At 41.0% G+C, this 17,545-nt stretch overlaps 1 protein-coding gene across 2 annotated transcripts in view; it reads right to left on the reverse strand.

Annotated features, from left to right (window-relative positions):
* The window catches only part of zdhhc11 (zDHHC palmitoyltransferase 11), a 148,941-nt gene that overhangs the window by 76,372 nt on the left and 55,024 nt on the right, over positions 1 to 17,545 (reverse strand). The gene's annotated exons all lie outside the window — the stretch shown is intronic.

The following is a 17,545-nucleotide window of genomic DNA, read 5'->3' on the forward strand; positions in this document are numbered from 1 at the left end:
TAGCCATAGATAGTCCTACTGGTCAATGCCAGGAATCCAGCCAGAGGACTTGAATGCAGTGCCACAAAACCTTCAATAACCTCACATGAATGGGAATGGTCAGTGAATGCATTATCAAAAGCGATATCCTGCCAACTGTACCATCAGCCTGACACTCTCCTCAAGATGCACCACACTATCATTGTTTATCTACTAGAAATCAGGAGTCATTCAATATCTGATATTCACCAATACAAGGCTTCACGTCACCTTAACGCACTTGCCACAGCTGCAAATCTCACACACCCACAGCTTAACAGCTTGCAGATACTGATTTCTGTTCAACCATGACAGCCACACCACCCAAACACATTGCACTGCATTCAGTGGCAGACCTCCCTCTTTCGTGTAGTCACACAAACTAGAGATAACAGGAACTACATAGCTTGGAACTGGAAAGCTTGTGTGTCTGAACTCCCACAGAGGAAATGATTATCATTCAGGCTGTTGTGGCCAATGGTGAGACTGAAATTATTGAAGATAATATCTTTTATACTCCTTCTCAATTCCTCTCGGCGTAACTCTTAAGGTTTCCAACTGTAATCAGTGGAAATATCCACTTCCACAACCCTATCGTTGTTACTTTTCTCCTTTCAACACCCAAGATTCCACAATGGCCAGGTGGTGGAGCAAGAAGTCAGAAAGGGAGAGAAAGTAACTTTGAGGCACACATGCTGAGATATTGGGCATGAATGGCCTGCAGCTAGGGCAGAGGACAAGGATAATGCAGGTTGAAGTCCACCAGAGGGTCAATGAATTGTGGTACGCAGGATTTGGGGTGGTTTACAGAAGAATACTGACGGCTAAGCACAGAGGAATGCTTGCTGTGTTGTCAGGCCTTTCAAAACAATCTGCTGTCAATGTTGAGGCACTTGAAGGAATGCACCCTCAGCGTGGCGCAGAGCCTTTCCAGTGTGGAAATGGTGAGAAATCTAAGCCTCAACCACAATGCAGCAGTTTCCAATGCAACACATTAATTCATTCCCAATGTCTCAGAGCTGCATGGAAATTCAGACTGAACTCATGTGAGGTTGGAGCTGTCTGCCACACGTTCAGGCTGCTGTCACCATGGCTCCAGATAGAAGTGATCAATCGGCTTTGTAGGGTGTCACAACAGTCCAGAATCTGTCCTCAGATTACAGTATCAGCGGGTCAGTGGAAATTAAGGACACTATTCCTCCTCCTGGTGCTATTATTATTTGGGATCGGTTCACTCAATCAACTAGAAGGCTAGTTTGTGGTATGGAGCAACACCATATGTGGGCTCAATCCCTGCACTGACAGAATATATCATGAAGGATTCTCCTTCCCAACCTCTTCTCTTGCCCAAGGCATGGTGACTGTCAGGTTAAACCACCACCGGTCTCTCTCTAATGAGAAAGCAGCCCTATTGTCTGATGTAACTATCATTATCCTTGCTGTGGCCTGCCTGTCAGCTAAGCCTTGAGGTCTGAAACTGGGTCCAGTGCATAAAAACATTTTCACAATCAGTATGAATCAAAGTTCAAATCCTGCCATGACAGATGGTAGAATTTGAATTCAATAAAATCTGAAATTAAAAATCTAATTGTGACCATGGAACCATTGTCAATTGTTGGAAAAACCCAAATGGTTCAGCAATGGAAAGGAAATCTTCTGTCCTTATTTGATCTGGCCTACATGTGACTCCAGACTCATAGCGATTTAGCTGACTCTTAACCATCCTCTGGGAAAATCATGGATGGGCAATAAATACTGGCCTAGCCAGCAATATCTAGATCCAGAGAATTATTAAGAAAAAAAGGTTCATGATACATACCACCAAACAAAAATCTTATTTCATAGTTTCAGAAAAAACAAGAGGAAAGGGGAACAATTCACTATTCATCCATAGTAAAGACATTAAATTCTGATTTCTAAGTGAAAGTGGATAAACATCAAAGTATATTGTCCTCGAAGGAAACTCTGTGTTAATACTAAAATCCCATTTCACAGTTCAATACTCTTCCATTGACCTGGCCTCTATTTATTACATGACCAAAGTCACCACACAAAAAAATATAGTCTGTTCATTATTTCATTGTGCCTTTTGCTTAAATTGGCTGCTTCATTTCCGAAAACACCAAATAGACTTCAAAATAAAACAGTACTTCATTTGTTGTGATATGTGTCTGCCCACCTGAAAGGTGCTATATAAATCCAAGTTTTTACTTTTATAACAAGTGTATCAAAGACATATGGATCTAATTACAGAGCAGAAAATTTAAGAGATAATTTCACAAACAAACGACAGACTTTCTTGTGTTATAGTAACTGTATCGTGCACTTCAGAACAGCATTACATGCTTGAAAACACCATTTTACTCTAATACCCTTTATATCCTTAGCCTGTGTTAAAGACCTTTATCAAATTTAATTTACAGGTTTGTTTTGTCCTATATCATCTATCTAATTAACAGATGAGAGCATCTGTAGCAAAGAATTGAAGATTACGACATAATTACAGGAAATTTCTCAGTGCTGATCCACAGATAATTAGTTCTGTAGCAACACATCAAGAAGAGGTAGCTACATAGTTCAGCTCTGTTTAAATTAATTGGGTCGGCATCATTCAACTGGGAAGTTAATTTTGATTAGTTCAACAGGGTATTCGCAATGTCGTTATCATACTTTGGGTGTTTCTTTCTACTTTAGCATGATACACACTAAAGTGTGGTTTTAAAAAACTGGTTATGTCATGAGGAATTCAAATGTTCAACATAAGCTCAGGTTTGACTCAATTTCACCCACAGCATGGTAGTCTACCTTTGTTACTCAACTTTCACTGAGCAAAATCTGAAGTTCTTTTAAATTAATTTTGGTTCATGACCATTTCCAGGTCCCGACACCGCAAGATGATAGTAGGTAGGTTTCCCAAGCCAATCAGGAAGCTACCTTTTAGTCCACTAGAGACTAAAGATTCAATGTGAGGACCTGCAGCCTTACAGTGGAGGTGGGCACAGTCACTGTCGGATGGTAAGCTCCAGAGATGCCCTGGAAAGAGTCTTAACAAGTAATGCCTGAGTTACTGGGGGCGGGGAGTGTGTGTGTGTGCGCACGCGCGCGTGTTGGAGGACTGCAGTTGGCAAGAACACGTTTCCCCTTCCCCCACACCGGACACCTGCCAGGTTTTGGCCTCAATTTGGGGCTCAGTATTTTCCTGACAACATCTTAGTGGCATCCACAATCTGCCCATTGTCACACACTTGATTATTCAAATTCACCATGTGCTGTTGCCAGCTGGATAGCTGGTGTGATGTCCCATCTCTGGCTAGATTGTCCCAGATTGGAAACATACCAGGTCACTAACCCAATTTCCCTCCTACCTAAAATTTCCTCCCATTCAAACTTCAAACCCACCTCTGTGGGGACTGGGAAGATTCGCTTGTTGTGTGTTACTGTAGTGGCATTCTCTTACCCATGCATCAGAGGGTTAAAAGTTCAAAGTGTATTCTGGTGATTGTAATGCAAAATCCAGGATGACACATCAGTGTAATGTCAAGCGAGCATTGCGCTGTTGGGAAGCATTGCTATTTGAATACACATAAAACCCAGGCCAGATCTGTTGTACAAGGTAAGCATTCTGAAAGGGTTACTGTTGGAGACTGCACCCAATGTAAAGATGTTTTACAGGCTCCATGAGTGTAGGGCAAAACATCTGAGGATCTTGCCGATTGAAGATCTAAACCCACAGACCCTGTTGTAGTCTGAGTAATAATGGTAATGGAACGTGTACCTGATAGCTATCATGCAATAAACATCATCTTGGTTAAGAACACCTTCTTGTTAAGACACAGTTGGTGGCAGCTCAACCTGCCAGTGATTGATATCCCAAACTCAGGTATGATAACAAGTGTTTTCTCATTAGATTATTAGGAGCAGGATTCTCCATGGGCTTCTGAACTTTGCTGTTAAGTTCAAACAGGGGTCAGAGTCATAGAGTCATACAATACAGAAACTGACCCTTTGGTCGAACTCGTCCATGCCAACCAAGTTTCCTAAACTAATCTAGTCTCATTTGTTTGTGTTTCCCTCTAAACTTTCCTATTCATGTATTTGCCCAAATCTCTTCTAAATGTTGTAACTGTACCTGCACCTACCAGTTCCTCTGGCAGTTCATTCCACATATGAATCACCCTCTGTGTGAAAATGTTGCCCCTCAGGTCCCCTTTTAAATCTTTGTCTTCTCACCTTAAAAGTTTTGAACTCCCCTACCACAGGCGATCTTTGCTATTCACCTTAGCTCTGTCCCAATGTCCAGCCTATCCCTCCAGTCCTGGCAACATCCTTGTAAATATTTTCTGAACCCTCTCCAATTTAATAATATCCTTCTTAAAGCAGGGCAACTAGAAATATAAACAGTATTTCAAAAGTGGTCTCACCAATGTCCTGTACAACTGCAACATTATATCGCTACTTCTACTCAGCATGGAGTATTAGAATGTTAGTCCATGGCTGATGACAATAGGTGATAAACAAACAAGTCAGGATAGTCTGTGACTTGAGATGGGAATTTGGAGCTGCTGATGTTCCCATGCATGCCCTTCCTCTGCTCTTTTAGATGACTGAGGAGTGGCATCTAAGAGTTGCTGCCCAAGAGGTCTTGGTGTATGTCTGCAGTATATCCTGTAGACAGTAGATATGCAGCCACCAATGTGCCCGAGATAGGGAATACCACAATTCCAATTACTCCCTTTGATTCCGCTGCCAACAGACCAAATAATCATTGATCCCACCTTAACTGCCTTGTGAGGCACAGAATACCAAAGTCTCACAAACCTCACGAGAAAACAAAATTTCTTATTTCTGTCCTAAAACGGCAACTCCTAATTTTAACCAACGTCCTCTAGTTCTGGACTGATCCACAATAGGAAGTATGATTTCAATATCTTTCTTGACAAGGCCTTTCAGGATCTTTGAACTTCAATAAAATCACCTTCATTCTTCTAATGAAAACAAGCCTAGCTTGTCTAATCTTTCTTCATGAGAAAGCCCAATCATCCCATGTATCAATCTAGTGCATCTTTTCTGAACTGCCTCCAACACATGTACATCCTTCCTTAGACATGATGTGGAGGTGATGGTATTGGACTGGTATGGACAAAGTCAGAAGTCACATGGCACCAGGTTATAGTCCAACAGGTTTATTTGAAACCATAAGTTTTCAGAGTGCTGCTCCTTCGTCAAGCGAAGACTTCACCTAACGAAGGAGCAGCGCTCAGCAAGTTTGTGATTTCAAATAAACCTGCTGGACTATAACCTGATATAGTGTGACTTCTGACTTCCTTAAACATGGAGACTGAAACTGTATAGATTATTTGCGATGTAATCTCACCAATGCCCTCGATGTTGGAAGCATACCATCCTTACTTTTTTGTCAATTCCTCTCATAATAAAACATAGCATTCCAACTGCCTTCTTTTATTGTGTTCCTTGTTTTGCACAGATTTGGCAGATCTCACTTAGGACTGCAGACAGGCATGCTTGGATTGTGCTAAGTTGGCCTGCTAAGGCTAGGAAGGGCAAAATAAAAAAAAGTTAACTTGGGTTATATCATCCCTATCAGAGTCAGTAATAAAAATTGGCAGGACAGTCTGTGCAGTTGATGTTGCATTCAGTGATTGTTTTGTACTTTCATAATGTTCACTGCACACATCCTGGAATTTCACCACAGTGTTGATACACGCTTGACAAGGTCATTAATACATTGTGGTCATAAATGTTAAACATTAGGTTGTGACAGCTTTTACTCATACAATGAAGCCTGTTATAAATAAGCAGCCAGCAATGTACAGCAAAATGCTGGGAACATGGTTCAGTTATATTAAAACATGTACAATAACTGATAAATAATGAGGCAAGAAACCATGTCCCAAATACAAAAGTGAAAATGAGTTGTCTATACAGAGGAACAACAGCAATCTCAGGCCTTGTGGTTAATTTTTTGAAATAGTTCGCTGAGAAACTATAAGACTTCTTCCTAGAACTTAAAACCATTTGGTTTCCTGTGACCAGCAGTACTAACTGAAAACTGACATTACTGCATGAAAGAAATTTCAAAACTTAATATTTACAGAAATTCTGAAACTCTGCAGCTGTAATTTTTAAAGGCACACACAAAATGGACAGATGACACAATAAATTGTTTACATCAATATTGGAAACAGTGTGAGCTTTCAATTATGGGTCCAGCACTGGTTACTGCAAAACCAGGTAAAGGTGAATAAGAATAATGAACAATCTATCCATGCACTGCTACATAATGCTTATAATTTCCTCTTGATGCACTTTCCCTATCTAATATTTCCCTACTCACTTGGATGACTATTAGTACCAGTAAGAACAAACACAAGTGATGGTTAATAAGTCCAGAGAAGAGAGGGGGAATATTGAACAAATTCATTTGCTAAAGTACTTACACTTCAGATTATGTCCCTTTATGAATTAGACAGCAAATCTTGCAAGATTGATATGTTGGACTATTTACTTGGAAAAGCTTGGATGTTGAAAACTACCAATCTACATGGTAACATCGCATACCCGCTTATAACAACAAAGAAACCAGAATAATTTTCTCTATTTGTAATTCCTGAAATAAACAAACACTATCCAATGGGTTCAAGCAAATTTTATCTCAAAAACAAAACATGGATTTCCTGACAATGCAACTGTTGTAATTTTCTGACGGAGGTAAGAATCACCATATGAAAACCATAACTCAAAATAAACAAGTTTATTGAATTATCTCCATATACAGAAATTAGTAAGTGACTTCTTGATTCATAGAGTTGTACAGCACAGAAACAGACCCTTTGTTTCAACCAGTCCATGCCAACCATAATCCTAAACGAAACGGGTCCCACCTGCTTGCGCTTGACCCATATCCCTCCAATCATTTCTTATTCATATACTTATCGAAATGTCTTTTAAACATTGTAACTATACTGCATCCACCACTTCCTCTGGGGTTTATTACACACACAAACCACTCTCTGTGAAAAAAAAGTCTCCTCGTGTCTTTTGACATGTTTTCTCCTGTCACTTTAAAAATACTCTGTTTAGTCTTGAAGTGCCCCACCCTAGGGAAAAGACATCTGCCATTCACCTTATCTATACCCCTCATGATTTTATAAACTTCTGAGGTCACCCTTCAACCTCTGACACTCCACTGAAAAAAAAACTCCAGGCTTCTTACTCTACAACATGAGTCTAATTGTGACGTACAAATTTGGTCATGCAGCATCTGTTTTTCTGGCACCTCACAGTTTACAGAGTTCCAAATATGTTGGGTAATAACACTGCAGCTGAGTTGTTGCCTGCCATTTCAGGTAAGGTAGCATTACTGACAAAAGTACACTGTAGGAACATCACAAAGACAGAATGATTTATATAAATTCGAAGCCTGCCCATCTTGCAACATCTGTTGTGAACTTTCAAATATTCCAGGATTTTGTTTGCTACGGGTTGAGCACACTGAGGCTACTATTAAGTACATTCCCTAAACTCAATTCAATGTAGGAGTTGGTGGAATTGTATTTTGATTTCCAAGCTCATATTTAAAGAACATGGGCTATTTCCTGCAACTACCTCGAATCCCATCACAACTTGGCTCCATATTCCCGAAATCCCTTGCACCCTCTACATGCCTGCCTTAACTACCACTACCACCACATCCAATCCCCATCCACACTTGCCCAACTACTAAAGCAGTTCATTAGCTTCGCTGAACTACATTGGGAGAATTTCAGCAGATTGTTTTCCACAGACGCTGGCAGACCTGCTGAGTTTCTCCACCATGCTGTGTGTTTGTTTCAGAATTCCAGCATCTTTTGCTTTTATTCAGAGAATTTCAGTCATCACCATTGAGCGTAGTAACAGCACCTTGTTCGTGAATGACACATTCCAAATTTTGTAATCTATTTTGTTACGATTGTTCCGCAGAGCTGGGGTTTAACTAAGCATTTTTCATCAGTACTTGATGTCTTCTATACTTGATGTAAGATTGAAAGGGAATGACTCCTCCTAAGACTACAACACTCAGCTTAAAAGAGTTATCTTTTTCCTTCAGGTTCCTGCAATGCCAACAAAATCCATAGAAAAAAAATAAAAAATTAATTTTGAGTGTAGCACTGTATTCAATTGTTTTCAATTTATAAAATCATGAGAAAAAGCAAGTAAGCAGAAAAAAAGTCTTAATTCAGCGGGAACAGAAAAGACACAGATGTAATATGTTAAAAGGCAGTCTAGCACCACTGGGAAAGTTAATCATAATGAATAATCATTTCCTCTACACTCTGCCAGCCTAATGCTGTGGTTAGACAGAAGAACACAACAAACAAAACTGAGAAAAGGCAGCCAGCACCATCTTCAATAAGCACTGATCAATCTGCCAAATCAAGATCTCAAATCTATTCAAATATTTGAAGAAGGATTTGTATGAAAAATAACGCTCCCAGTAATCCCTAAATATAACAATAAATCTCAGAATAATGATCTATTCTTGAATTTTATTGGCCTGCTCAGTAAAGCAATTAGACCAGCCAGCTACATTAAAGGAGAGTCTCAAGAGGGTTTAAACTGCGTGTGTGTTTGTGTGTGTATATATATATATATATATATGTGTTGGGGGGGAAGAGGGCAGCGGGAACCAGATAGGAAGATACAAGTTACATCAAGAAAATCCAACAGAAAGAAAGGCAGGGCTGGGTTAATGAGGGGCTGGCAGTCTGAAGTGTATTTTTTTTTAAATTCTAGGGGTATAACAGGTAAGGGAGATGAGCTTAGAGCCTGGATTAGTACATGGAACAATGCTGTTGTAACCATTACAGAAACTTGGTTGAGGACTAGTAGCTCAATGTCCCGGGATTGAGATGGTTCAGGTGAGATAGTCATGTAAAAGGAGTTGGGAGTTGCATTACTGATTAAGGAGAATGACATATATGTACTAAGAGACATCTTGAAGCATTCATCAGTGAGGACAAATGAGTAGAACTCAGGAATAAGAAAGGTGCGGTCAATATGATGGGGTCATATTATAGGCCTCACAATAGCCAGTTGGAGATAGAGGAGCAGATGAGTAGGCAGATCATGGAAGGATGTAAAAAACAACAGAAAAACCAAAGAACTGTGGATGCTGGAAATCAAAAACAAAATTGCTGGAAAAAGTGTTGAAGTGCCATAATGAGTACTTGGCATCAGTATTCACCAAGAAGAAGGACTTGGATGATGGTAAAGTTAGGGAGGGGTATGTTGATATTCTAGAGCATGTCAATATTAAGAAGGAAATGGTATTTGGTGTTTTGAAAAACATGAAGGTAGTTAAGTCCTCAGGGGCTGATGGGATCTATCCCAGGATACCAAGTGAGGCAAGGGAGAAGATAAATAGAGCCTTGACAGAGATCTTTGTATCCTGTTTATCCACAGGTAAGGTCCCAGAAGACTGCAGAATAGCTAATGTTCTTACTTTGTTCAAGCAGGGCAACAGGGATAATCTAGAAAATTATAGGACAGTGAGCCTTACATCAATGGTGAGGACATTATTGTAGAAGATTCTTAGGGACAGGATTTACTCGCATTTGGAAAATAATTGACTTATTAAGAATAGGATTAGATTAGATTACTTACAGTGTGGAAACAGGCCCTTCGGCCCAACAACTCCACACCGACCCTCCGAAGAGCAACCCACCCAGACCCATTCCCCTACATTTACCCCTTCACCTAACACTACGGGCAATTTAGCGTGGCCAATTCACCTAACCTGCACATCTTTGGACTGCAAAGATAGATAGTATGGTTTTGGATGGCAGAGGTTCTGTCTCATTGCATTTTTCATCCTTGCAACCCTGCATTTCTGATAGCTAATCTACCCGGCCTGTGCATCCCTGGGCACAATGGGGCATTCTAGCATGGTCAATCCACCCAACCTGCACAGTTTTGGACTGTGGAAGGAAAATGGAGCACCTGGCAGAAATCCCCGCAGACATGGGAAGAAAGTGCAAACTCCACCCCAAGTACTAAATGGGAGGACCCACCTTAGCACTGACATATGGAGGGATCTTGGGGTTCAAGCCCATAGCTCCTTGAAAGCAGTAACACAAGCGGATAAGGTGCTCCTCCTCATTGATTGGGCATTGAGTATAAAAGTAGGCCATATATGGAGTACTGTATGCAGGTTTGGTCATCACATTATTGGAAGGATATCAAGGCTTTGGAGAGGGTGCAAAGAAAGTTTTCCAGGATGCTGCCTGGATTGGAGTGTATTAGCTACAAGGAGAGATTGGGAAAACTTGGATAGTTTTCACTAGAGTGTTAGAGGCTGAGGGGTGACCTGATAGAAGTATATAAAATTATGAAAGAAGTGGACAGAGTGGAGAGTCTGAATCTTTTTCCCAGAGTGAAAATGTTACATACCACGGGGGTCAAGGTTTAAGGTGAGAGGGGGAAAGGCTAAAGGAGATGTGCAAGGAAACATTTTTTCACACAGAAGGTGGTAGGTGCCTGGAAAGCGCTGCCAGGATAGGTGGTAGAAGTACATGTGATAGCAAGATTTAAGAGGCATTTAGACATACATGAACAGGCAAGGAATAGAGTGATAGATGTGCAGGCATTGGTTTAGAAGAATGCCATCATGGTCAGCGCAGACATAGTGGGCTGAAGGGCCTATTCCAGTTCTGTTCCATGTTCTCTGTTCAGTGCAGTGAGTAGCTCACCTCCTGACTCGCCAAATGAGGAAGAAGCAAAAAAAAGTAGGAATGTGATGGAATATTTTTCACATCTACCTGGGCGAGTGGTCCTTCAACAAAACTCAAGAAACTCAACACCACCTTGGACAAGGTAAGCTGCTTGGTCAGCACCCCATCAATCACCTGTAGCATGTGGCTGTAGTATTTCCTAATCTCTATGAGTAAGGGAGTTAAATCTCCTTGATGCACTTAAGGGAAAGTTTGATAACCACATAGAAGAGAGCTACGAATGTAAAAGTATGTCAAAAAGGCTTAAGCCAATAGGGATAGGAGGAGGCCTGTGTGGTTTGCAAATGCAGTAATAAACAGATTTGGGCTGAGCAGCCTATTTTCACAGAGGAGGGGAGCTGGGCTTGGATATGCACAAGGATATGCACATTCCCTAATAAGTGATAGCGAGTCAATATTTCAACCCTGTCCTGCCATTTTTGTGATTTTGTCTGCCCTATTTGAAAGCCAACATGGAATGCTTGAATCTATTGAGAAAGTCATTTAAATGAGCAATCAAGTTCTGTTTTAACTAAGGATTTGACTTTAACAGGAGAAAGTGAGAACTGCAGATGCTGGAGATCAGAGCTAAAAATGTGTTGCTGGAAAAGCGCAGCAGGTCAGGCAGCATCCAAGCAGCAGCAGAATCGACGTTTCGGGCATGAGCCCTTCTTCAGGAATGAGGAAAGTGTGTCCAGCAGGCTAAGATAAAAGGTAGGGAGGAGGGACTTGGGGGAGGGGCGTTGGAAATGCGATAGGTAGAAGGAGGTTAAGGTGAGGGTGATAAGGTGAGGGTGATAGGCCGGATTGGGGGTGGGGGCGGAGAGGTCAGGAAGAAGATTGCAGGTTAGGAAGGTGGTGCTGAGTTTGAGGGTTGGGACTGAGACAAGGTGGGGGGAGGGGAAATGAGGAAACTGGAGAAGTCTGAGTTCATCCCTGTGGTTGGAGGGTTCCTAGGCGGAAGATGAGGCACTCTTCCTCCAGCCGTCGTGTTGCTATGGTCTGGCGATGGAGGAGTCCAAGGACCTGCATGTCATTGGTGGAGTGGGAGGGAGAGTTGAAGTGTTGAGCCACGGGCTGGTTGGGTTGGTTGGTCCGGGTGTCCCAGAGGTGTTCTCTGAAACGTTCCGCAAGTAGGATTCCTGACCTGCTAGGATCTGCGCCATTTTAGCAGGGAGCAAGTTGTTAAAATTCACAATGATGTAAGTTCCAGAGACAATGTAGCATCTCACCACGTGACTTCTTCAATGGCATCTGTGAAACCCAAAACCTCAACCATCATGAAGGACCAGGGCAGCAGCTACATGGGAATATCATGGTCCCCTCCTTGCAACCCTGCATTTCTGATAGCTAATCTACCCGGCCTGTGCATCCCTGGGCACAACGGGGCATTCTAGCATGGTCAATCCATTCTAACTTGCTTATAGGTAGTCTTTCCTTCATGATCATCAAGTCATAACCTTGGCACTCCATACCTAATAATACTGTGGGAACACCTTCACCATATACATTCCAGAGAGTGGTAAAGGTGGTCGCTTCCTTTTACCTCATCAAAGGCAAGTGGGGAGAGCCAATCAAGACCTATATCCAAGAATGAACAAAAATAATACTTGCTGCTTTCCACTTTATTTTCTGTGTCGATAGAAACGTCCATCTTGAAGAAGCCGTCTGTGTGCCATTTTCTTTATTTTGCTACATCTGAGCTGCAGGCACTCATTAGAGAGCAGGGCCATTAGTGGCTGTTTAGTTTAAAATGAAAAATAAACAGCTGCCTCGTGCATCCTGACTGTGGAACAGCATCCAAGAACTTGCTCAGGCAGAAAGAAAAACAGAAAACGCTGAAAGCTTACAGCAAGTCATTCAGACATTTGTGGCATGCTGCAGCTAGCAGGTCCCAATAACAATCTGATTACTCAGTGTTAGTTCAAGCTCTTGAACTTATTCTTGAATTATTATATCATTCCTAGTTCTCCTGTTGATGACAATATATTAACTGGAGTAAGTGTCAATGGATGCAAGTCTATTTTTTCAAACACTGATCCTCCATCAGACCTAATGGCATGATTAAGAAGTCACAACAGAATGGATCTGTCCAAACATCACATCCCAGCATTGCAGTTAACATTTTAGTTCATTCTTAAATGTCAAATTACCATTTCAAACAGCAAACATTCCCCACCAATATGAATTGTTGTCTAAATCTGTACAGCACACTAATTATGTAGATCAAGGAACCCACTGGATATATACACAATAGGGAAAAAAACAAACAGAGCAGGGACATCATTTAAATGATAATAGTTTCATAAAAATAAAATCCAATATGTGTCATAGAGTTCAAAGAACGTCATTAAAATAAGTAGACTTTACTGTTGATGAAAGTTAGATGAGGAGCAAGCACAGAGCTGAGATTCTCTTGATGAAATCCAGTCCTTCTGTGAACTCTGGGAAACCGAGAGAAATATTTGACAACGAAAAAGCCATAGGGCAGGAGTCTCATCAAGAGAGGTGAAAGGCAAACTGCAAAGGTAATAAGATTCAACACCAAAGCAACTGGTGTGTTAAAATGAGTTGCAGGAGCATTCATTCAAAGGTTATTTCAGAACATGAAACAAGTCAGAGCTGAACGGAGTGCTTAAAAAGAATGTTTGAAGTACTAAATGTTTGATTAAGCTCTGAAATTGCACCCCTCAACTTCCTAAAGTGCACATCAAATATCAAAAACCACCTCCCACAACTCCAATCCAGAATATGGCTGTATCATGTATTTGTTAAATAATATCCAAGTGTGGTTCATAACGAGCATTTGTTTATTCTTTCTGCCATTCTTAATCAATATTCTAATAATTAGAACAAAATCATAGAAACATAAGAAATAGAAGCAGGAATAAGCCATTGGGACACATTGAGGTGCTGATCATTAAAACTGATCATAGCTGATCTTCTACCTCAATGCCATGGGGCGGCACGGTGGCTCAGTGGTTAGCACTGCTGCCTCACAGTCCCAGGTTCAATTCCAGCCTCGGGTGACTGTCTGTGGAGTTTACACATTCTCCCCATGTCTACATGGGTTTCCTCCGGGTGCTCCAGTTTTCTCCCACAGTCCAAAGATATGTGGGTCAGGTGAATTGGCCATGCTAAATTGCCCATAGTGTTAGATGCATTAGTTAGAGGGAAATGGATCTGGGTAGATTACTCTTTGGAGGGTCGGTGTGGACTGGTTGGGCCAAAGGTCCTGTTTCCACACTGTATGGAACCTAATCTAATCATTGTTCTACACTATCCCGATTTCCCTCCCTGCTCCACCCAATATGATTAGTATCTGGCACCATCTGTGAAGATAAAACAAAGTTAGCACTTCAAATCCAGTGACTCTAAGTTCTCAGTCCAGTTCTGAAGAAGGGACATAAACATTACATCTTGTTTTCTCTCCACAGATGCTGCCAGACCTGCCAAGTTTCTTCAGCAATTTTTGTTTTGTTTCAAATCTCCAACATCTGCAGTTCTTCATTTTATCCTGAAAATGTATTGAATTCCCTCTTGAACATGTTTAATAATTGAACTTCCAAGGTCCTTTGGGATTTGTAAAGATTCATCACCTTCTAAGTGAAAACAATTCTCTCCATCTGTCTTAAAAGCCTGGCCCTTAATCTGAGACTGGGTCCCCTGGTTCTAGACTCACCAGCCAGGGGAAAGATTCTATCCACATCTGCCCTAAAAGAGTTTTGTTAAGTTTCAATTGGATTACTTCTTATTCTTCAAATCTCTAGTGAATAAAATCCAGTTTTCTCAAAGTTCTTCATAATACAATCTTGTCAACTCAGGGGTTAATCTGTGGCAAAAATTTCCCTCCTTAGATAATAAGACCAAAACTATACACAATTCTCCAGATACAGTCTCACAAAGGCTCTATATAACTGCAGCAAGATATTTTCATTCCTGTTCTCAAATTTCCTTGCATCAAAAACCAACATGCCATTTGGCTTTCGAGCTGGAATCTGTGCCTGCATGCCTGCTTTTAAATTTTGTGTCCTATGATCCTGCCCTACTAGCTACCTGACAAAAGAGCAGCACTCCGAAAGCTTGTACTTCCAAATAAACCTATTGGACTACAACCTAGCGTTGTGTGATTTTTTTAAATCTTTGTTCACCCCAGTCCAACACTGGCACCTCTACATCATGCCTGATTTCAATAACTCCTGAATAAGGACAATGGTCTCTTGGACATCAACACTCCCAACCTCTCACCATTTAGAAATACACTTTTACTTACATTATGTTCTATCTGCCATGCTCCTGCCTATTGACAAAGCTGTCTGAATTCTCTCCGTGCATTCTCCTTGCAACTCACATCCCACTTAATTTTGTGTTGTCAGCAAATTTGGAATAATTTATACAAATTGTGAACAGCTTGGGTCCAAGCATAGATCCTTGCAATATCACACTAGCCTGCATGCGTGAGAATGAACCTTTCTTTCCTACCTTCCATTTTTTGACTGCTAACCAACTCTCAATCCTTAATAGTATATTCCCACCCAATCCCATGTACTTTCATTTTGTTTACTCATCACTTGTGTGGGACGTTATCAAATGCCTCCTGGAAATCCAAATGCACCATAGCCACTGGCTCTCCTTTATCTAGATAGCTTCTAATCAGCCTGTTTGGGGATATTACTTTACACCTCTGGAACAAGTGGAACTTGAATCCAGGCCTCCTCTCCTTTATCTATGCTATAACTAACTTCTCCAAAACTCCATCATGTTCATCAAACATGATTTCCATTTCACATAATCTCATTAACCCAATTATACCTAAGTATCTAGTTAGCATTTAGTTTATAATAGATTTTCCCAACTATTGACATCAAAATAACAGCTCTGGCAATTGTTTACTGTCTCCCCCCATTGTTATACATGAATTTACATTTGCTAATTCTCAATCTGCAGGAACCTTTTCAGAATCTATAAAATTGTGAAAGATAACCTTCTAGCTCTCTAGCCACCTTTTTCAATACACAGGGTTGTAGCTCAACTCGTCCAGAAGGTTTATGAAGGGTAGATATTTCAATCAACCTGCTCAGAGATGCGATTATACACTCCAGAGCAGGTGGTACTTGAACTCAGACCTCCTGCCTCAGAGGTAGATACACTACCACTGCACCACAATAGCCCGCTACATTTCTCAGGAGGTAATGTCCCCTGTCTTATCCATCTTCAGCTGCCGCATCAGTGACCTTCCCTTTATCATAAAGCCAAAAGTGGGAATGTTGGCAAACAATTGCAAAATGTTTAGTACCTTTTGCAATTCCTCAAATACTGAAGCGTTTCATGTCTAATTGAGCAAAACTCAGGCAATATCCAGGCATGGGTTGAAAAGTGGCAATTAACATTTGGTGTCTCACAAATGTTCATCTCCAACAAGAATGAATATAACCATCATCCTTTGGCATTCAGTGGCACTACCATTACTGAATCCCACTGTCAACATTTTGGGGGTGCTTACCACTGACCAGAAAATGAATTGGACTGGCCATATAAATTTAGTAGCTACAAGAGCAGGTCAGAGGCGAGGAACATCACAGTGAATAACTCATTTCCCGATGCCCCAAAGACTGTCCATCATCTGTAAGGCATCAGTAGGAGTGTGATGGAAAACTCCCGACTTTCTGGATGAGTGCAGCTTCAGCAACACTCAACAGGCTTGCCACCATTTAGGACAAAACATCCATAAACATTCCACCCACCCACCACTGACACTCCATATTAGCTATGTGTCTACAAAATGCACTGCAGAAATTCACCAATGTTTCCCAATTCACAACCAGTTCCAACTGGAAGGACAAAAGCAGCAGATATATAGGACCACTGCCTGCAAGTTTCCCTCCAAGCCATTCACTATCTTGACTTGGATACATATTACCAATGTCACTGGGTCAAACTCCTGAACTTTCAAATAAACCTGTTGCACAGTAACCCGTGCGATATTTGACTTTGTCCCTCCCTAAGAACATTTTGAGTCCATCTACAGCACACGAGCTGCAGTGGTTCAAGAAGGCAGTTTATCACCATCTTCTCAAAGAAACTAGAGATAGGTATTAAGTGCTGGCCCAGCCAGTGACACCCAATCCCATAAATAAATGAAACAAAATCATTTAAACTCTCGACCATCAATACTGTTTTGCAGGTCAGAGAATAGGTTGTTGAAGGAGAAAGACTGAATGGCAATTTTGGAAGATCTCATGTTTTGTTTTCTAAAAGTGAATTTCTTTAACATGCTTCACAGCACTACGTCTGACTGTCACTTTGACTTTGAACTTTTTTTTGGAAACGTATCTAACTGGACTGATTTCTTGAGAACATACAAACTTAGTAATTATTATCAAGCAGAGTTAGTTATGTAAATTATCTACTCTAATATCTCATTAGCGGCTACTGAGGTTTTCACTAAGTGCAAGAACTTGGGGATATATTAAAGCCATGGGCCACACTTCAACTTTAGATCCACATGGCGCCGAATTATGAAGCAAATAGATAAAAACTTTATAAGGACCCACTGAAAAAAGTGAGTGAGCAACTTATTTATTCCGAGAATGGCTAGAGCACAAAAGGAGGCACAGACATCCCATCATGTCTGTGACAGCTCCCTGCTGCAGCAACTCAGCTGCTTCTACCACATTCTCCACATTATAATGCAGATCCCAACCACTCGCTGAGTTAAAACTTAAGTATTCTCATCATGTTGCCATTGGCCAAGCACT

This window comes from Chiloscyllium plagiosum, unplaced genomic scaffold, assembly GCF_037043375.1.
Source record: "Chiloscyllium plagiosum isolate Xiang-an unplaced genomic scaffold, Cpla_swu_hap1 HiC_scaffold_34, whole genome shotgun sequence".
Taxonomy (NCBI): Eukaryota; Metazoa; Chordata; class Chondrichthyes; order Orectolobiformes; family Hemiscylliidae; genus Chiloscyllium; species Chiloscyllium plagiosum.